We start from the raw sequence: 6,669 nt of genomic DNA on the forward strand, positions 1-6,669 counted from the left end.
TACCGGTGTGACGGGTTCAGAGGCGAAGGGCCGACAGATGGCGCTGCCGCCGCCGGTCACGGCCGGATCTCCATCTGTGGTGGCAGAATGTGGCCAGCGTCGGATCGCGCCGCCCCAACACGCGTCAGAGTGTGGGGGCAGCCGGCAGATAGCGGTACCCGACCACGGCCTCTGGGAACACTGAATGAACGGTGGAGCACCACGGGGTGGGAGGGCGGCTTCAGCGTGCTTCGGCTGTGGTCCGCCCACGCCGCCCGGCCTCCTGCCCGCAGCGCGCGGCATGTGAGGCCTCTTCGACCCTGTCGCCTCCGATGACAGCAGCTTGTGATTGTTTTGCCAGCAGAGTCGAAGCCGATGGCAGCCACTACGCCGCCCCGAGCTGTGCCAAGTGAACCGATCGGTTGTTTGCGATTACAATGGCAGGTATAGAAAACCGAAGGAAATGCAGAAAACAGTGGGATTACGAGAGCAGTTGATAGCGGCAAAACATGCTTTGAACAGGTCTGGTGGTCCGCGACCAGATTCAAACTAATTTAGAGGAGTGACAATGCCGGTCGAATGTTAGTTAACCTGCGTGCGACCACGCGGGCCACCGAAACAGCACGGCGTGCACCGTGGCGTAAGATGCATTTGAAATGCCCTGGATCGGAGGCTCTGTTTGTCTACTGCTGCACCGAGAGTTAAACCAATGCAGCTGACAATGCTTCGTTACACGTTCTGCGAACGCGACAAAAGGCGAGAAAAGATTCAAAACTATCTTAGAGCAGCTGGTCGTAAAAACGCAGGGGTTGAATGAAAAGAAGACTTACTAGCCCATAATCATCCACTCTTGTCCTGGAAGGCAGTGTGGAAATGACAAACTCGATTAGCCTATACCACCCCTGTCTCCAAATGTTTTTGCCTGGATGATGCCGCTCACGCCAAACGCACTTGCAGATATGCAAGACTGCCGATATGCAAATTTTGATTGGCGTGACCGCCCGGTCATCGAACCAATCACAGCGCGGATCACTGCCGAACATTGCCCTTCCTCGCGCCCACGTGCATACTTTCCGCTCGCGTGATCATCAATTCCGCCCATACCAGAGATGAAAGGCGGGCCCGGCGGTGGCCCGTGTGCGGTGTTATGGTAGGCGGCGGGACGTCGCCACTTGAGCCGCGTCGCCCTCGAGCAGGCTGTTTACACTGGAAACTGACCTGACGCTGGTGCGCACCCTGCACTGTTGCTCCGCACGCTGCGTGCCCCTCCGCCCGCACTCGCCGTCACACGCACCTGCCGCACCTCCGCCGACGCTTTTTTCGCCGGCCGTCGAAGGCGACTAAAATAGTTCGGGAGGCGGCGGCGCGCCCCCGCGCCTGCGCCGGCCGCTGGCGACGCTAGCGCCGCCCCGCGGCCGCCCCGCGCCTCCTCTGGACAGGCGGCGCGGGTCATTTTCCAGCCGTCGGCAAAGGCGCGTCGCCCTTACGGCGCGGCGCCGGGCGTGGGCGCCTGTTGCGCCGCGGCTCGCGCGTTGCAGTCTAATGGCGCTTGCAGGGCGGGCGAGCGCGGCTCGTTGACGGCCTCATGGCGTGGTGCTGGGCTGTGGCTCTGCCGGGAGGCCGGCTCACATCTGCGGGGAGAGCGAAGCACGAGCGCCGTCGCCGGCCGCCGGCTGTACCTCACCCCGCCGCTGGCGCCCAGCGTGGGCGAACGTGTCCATCAGACCCGATCGAGATCACGTGCACCGCGGAGTGGCTGATGAAAGCTCATTCACCTGATCAAATCGGGCGTGTCTCTCAGACGCACCGATAAGCTTCGCGTCGAGTTGCAGGAGGGGCTTATCTGAGGGTCAAGGGGTTATCTGCGGTTACGTGTCCGAAACGGGTGCGCTCGCCGGCTGTCTGCCGCGACGTTGGCACCACACCCCGGCTTGATTGTGAATGTCTCGGCGGCATTGATATGACCTCGGGGTTGCGTGTTCCAAGTGCTTGTTCAGTACATGTCCTATCGTAGCAAAACTTTATGTGGACGTCCGCAGCGCATTGCCGATTAGCCAGTTGTCCAGAATGCAGAATGATTAGCCAGTTGTCCAGAATGCAGAATGATTAGCCAGTTGTCCAGAATGCAGAATGATTAGCCAGTTGTCCAGAATGCAGAATGATTAGCCAGTTGTCCAGAATGCAGAATGATTAGCCAGTTGTCCAGAATGCAGAATGATTAGCCAGTTGTCCAGAATGCAGAATGATTAGCCAGTTGTCCAGAATGCAGAATGATTAGCCAGTTGTCCAGAATGCAGCGCGCCATGTCGCGTCGAGACTGCCGACAGCACAGATAGCTGCCTGCATGACGGGATTCTGTACCTAACTAACCAACTGCAGACTAACAAAATAATGGCATAACTAGCACTGCTGATGGTAGTTGTCTAGAGTGCCCGGCGTCATTTCTCGCCGAGAGTGCCAGAGGGCCGGGTCGGCTGGCAGGCGCCCAGTCGGCTGCAGTATGCGCCACGACACGCTCCGGACACCGCCCTGCGTCAGCTGGCAGCGGCAGCCGTGCTCATCCACCGTCCCATAAATCGCCCGCCCGCCAATCATCATCCGTCACAGCAACGACAACAAACCCCTTTGCACTGCCATCAAACCAAACACCGTGGCCGTCACTCGGAGCGGACTCGTGGACGCGCGCGCGGGCGCGGCACGCCGCCGTTCGCGCTGAATCAGCAGCGGCGGCGGCAGCGCGGGCTGTTGTTCGCGCGCGCCGGCGCGGCGTCCGCCGCCGTGCCGTCTGTTTATCCTGGAGCGAACGGCGGCCGACTATTCTGGTCTGCCGGCCGCGATCTGACGGTCACGCCGCCGGCCGGCCGTCGATCGCCGCCGGCCGGCCGTCGCGACGCCACCTCGTCGCGGACCCCCTTCCCCCCGCCGCGGCCGTCGCGACGCCATCTCGTCGCGGCCCCACTTCCCCCCCCCCCGTCGCCGCCGACGGGGCGCCATGCGAGCTCGGCTGGAGGGCCAGCTGATGCAGCGTCGGCACGGCACACGCGGTGGGACTGCTTGCACCGTTTGACTCCCGCCTTTCAATGTTCCATGGACACTGACGCTCGCAGGCGTCTGGCGGCGGCCGCCCCATGGTCCCCTAGCGACGTCCAAGCACGGGCCTCTCCGGACCCAGAGTCTCCGGATCCAGGGCCTCTCCGGATCCAGGGCCGCTCTCCGCTGACGGCAGCGCTGCCGCACGTTGCGTGGTCTCTGGCGGTTGTTAAACACGGCACTATGCACCCGACTTATGACCGACCGTGAGCCGGAGTCGACTCCGTAGTCATCCGAAGTTGGGCTGAGTCAGGGTGGAGTCGACTCCGGGGAAAGTTTGTGGAGTCAGAGTTGAGTCAATTGACACACCCAGAATCAGCGACTCCAATTACAGCATACGTTTAAGGGCAGCGCAACAGCTTTACCTGCCTTTTCTCGGCTTTCAAACTGCACACAGCCCGCATCCTAAACATGTTGCGACGACGACATGATATATATATATATATATATATATATATATATATGTATGTACGTATAACTGAAACTTCTCGTTTGGAATGATGACTCAAGTATATACGTTTGTCTTGAATATATATGTACACAATATAGGTTGTTGCTTATGCACCGCAGCAAAGTCAAAGTTACGACATTTTTGGCCATTTGTTCGATGCTTCATATGGAGCGTTTATCGTTTTCAGTGCGTCGATCTAGAATATTGTCGAAGTTCATTGATTCTTTAATGATTGATGTTTTAATAATGATTTAATAATGATCTTTAATGATAATGAATGATTCTCAATTAGCTCGATGATAATTTCTGAGACAAATGTTACCCTACAAACATGCAGCCACACACACAAGGTCCGCATCATACGGCTCCTGATAATGCATTCAAGTGGCACTGCATCCAAGCTTCCAGAGTTGTTCAAACAATGGGGCTTCGTGTTGAGGTGTCTGGTCCATCACCACGTCTTAAATGGAGTATTCCACATTTGTATGGGGTTTTGAACTAAAACGGCCATCTGGAAGACCTTTTGATGCTGTTCACAATCCTGCCCTTCGTAAGACCTAAGCCCCTTCAGTTTCTGAGCTGCACGCCCGCGGAATGGGAAAAGCATAACGGGGAGAGTATTTCAAATTCACCTTCGCATTCATGACGCCATAATAACGTCATTCACATCCTGCCATTCGATGAGCCGTGCGGCGCTCAAGGCCGAAAAAGTATAAATGTTGAGGCGCTCATATCTGGCGTTCATGAGCGCGATTTCCAGAATTAACTTCCCTTAAATTGGCCCCCAATCACTGTTGTGCAACGCACAATGATGTGACCAAACCATAACGTATTGAGGAGCATATTTACTAAACGGAGAAGCATGCTGTTTATAGCAGTCCTTTCCACTTAAAAGGCGTATCAATAGTTGTAAGTGAGCTTATTTCATCATATCTGATGCTTGTTTCAATATATTTAAATGTGAAATATTCCCTTTTAACTTGGTGCAGCATCTTCTTTGGTCCTGGACAACGACTTGTCTCCGATAACGCGTATGCCATGATTCATAACATCTTTTATCTGGTAAACAGCTTTGCGAATCGCACTGATAAAAACTTGCATGTGGTCTGTTTATCGCATGACTTCTGGCCATAACGCTTCAGTGATTTGGTGGTGAGATATGGCAGGCATGGGTTCAACGTGATGGGAGATGACATCCACCGAGTACCCGCAATCGCCTCGAACAGGCTGCGAAGCACGCAGTTGCAGTTTGCTCGTTCAAGGCTGGTACATGCTTGCCTTGAATAATGACACCGCCATTTGCGGTGACCCGTCTGCCACGTGCTGCGCGGGGCTCGGCTGGAAAGATGACTTCTGTTAGGGCGATGACTGTGAATGGCACATTTACACAGCAATGTACACGCTTGCATGCGTACATGTGACCGCAGAATTAGCACATACTTCTTCGTTACGCCCGAGGCCCTAGGTCGATGGAGCCAACCAGGGTTCTAGCAGCGTCAGCGGTCTAGCCCAGTGCGGCCCGGCCCAGCCTGGTCGCGGCGGTCACATATTTGACTGGCTTAATTGTGCATTTGCGGCCACTAGTCTTTGGTGCTTTACAACTGCCCCATGGAATTTGCAGCCACAATTATTACATTCACATTTTAAAGTTTGCACTGTGGTACTTGTTATGCATTTAAACGCATGGTACTTGGCGTGGCTCACTTCTGCATGCAGCGCCTTCCACTATTTCATCTTGCCACTCAGTACAAGTGCTGCCCTGCCCTAAAAACATGAATACGAACATTTGAGATGCTTTAATGTCTGATGTAACATCTCGACAGCCAGAGTAGGTAGCTATGCTATCCCAGCCACCTTGTGTAAGCGAGCGTTACATTTGCAATGTATTGAGCGATCTCAACAGTGCCCGACCGGCGAGTGTAACGGGAACGGACCGCGGCAGCACCCAGCCACCTTTTCTTCATTCTGCCTGCGGTGGCCGCCACGCACCATGGCTGTTAATCGCACTAAGGCAGAAAGTATTCCGCACTCACACACCGTGTCGGTAATGCCCAGTCGGCCAGCGCTCCTGCATTCCATTGTCATCTGTTCACCTGTGCACTGACGCTCAACACCCCTGTGTACTAAACTTACGAGAGGATGACATATAATGCACTCAATTCCAATTGATGTGTCTTTTCACGAGCAACGGCCTCCATTGCCTGATGTGTTGACGTCACCTGCATAGTGATGTTATCATCTGCGTGTGATATGCTGTCGCCACATCGCTCTTCCCAAGCCTCACGGGACGACCTGCTGGCAAACACTCTGGCATGCCAGTGGCGCACTAAATCAGCCCCAGATCTGGGACGGCACTCCACGTGCCCCTCTTACTACGCCAACAAACATACCGGTGTATATGTCGTACATACTGTCACATGCCGGCCGGACAGTGACGTCACACACATGCGCGCCTTCCGTCGGGGCCTTGTGCCAGTGCGACGGATGTAGGTATGTAGATTGTCAATAAGCTCAGCCTTGTTGGGTGGCTCCACTTAAATGCCAGTAAACCTACCGAGCATGCGTTGTCACATCCTGCCGGCCCAACTACGGGCCACAACAGGCGGATGTATACAAACCCTGATGGCCTGCCGCCACTGGGCGTGCAAAAGGGTGCCGCAGTCAGCACATGCCACCCTCCCCACGCCTGAAAAAATGCTGTAGACAAACAGCAAAACACGCCAGCGGGTGAATTCGCAGCGCCTGTGACGCGGGTGGCTCCGCGGTCGAGCATCAGTATGAGGGCTAGTCTCCGGCGAGCCACGGCAGCGTCACACGGTCCGGAGCACATGGCCCTGGCAGTCGGAGTACACAGAGTCACGCGGCGCCGGCAACAGAGCAGCCTCGGATTGTCCGCCCCACCGGACTATCTCGATGCATCGCTGGCTCAGATGGAGCCCTTCTCGAGATGGGACGCGGTCAGCACGCCTGCCGTCGAGCCGCCGCCCACCGGTCTAAGCCACGCCACACAATAGACCCGCCTCCCAGCCGCGCGCGCCCCGGCAGCGTCTCCCAGAATCGTGACGCGCCACTGGTCGTCGCACATTCCACCAGCTGCGGCCGGACGCGCCGCCGCTGCCGCCCACGGCACTGACGTCACTGGGGCCAGA

At 56.2% G+C, this 6,669-nt stretch overlaps 1 protein-coding gene across 1 annotated transcript in view; it reads right to left on the reverse strand.

Annotated features, from left to right (window-relative positions):
- Positions 1-1,307, reverse strand: part of LOC119101535 (trithorax group protein osa) — a 30,105-nt gene extending 28,798 nt beyond the window's left edge. Inside the window, exon 1 of the mRNA XM_037224882.1 lies at positions 1,198-1,307. The gene's annotated coding sequence lies outside the window, so the exon portion shown is untranslated. The remainder of the gene's footprint in view (positions 1-1,197) is intronic.
- Positions 1,308-6,669: the final 5,362 nt, after the last annotated feature.

The sequence above is a fragment of the Pollicipes pollicipes genome, unplaced genomic scaffold (assembly GCF_011947565.3).
Source record: "Pollicipes pollicipes isolate AB1234 unplaced genomic scaffold, Ppol_2.1 Scaffold_4881;HRSCAF=5763_pilon_pilon_pilon, whole genome shotgun sequence".
NCBI lineage: Eukaryota > Metazoa > Arthropoda > Thecostraca > Pollicipedomorpha > Pollicipedidae > Pollicipes > Pollicipes pollicipes.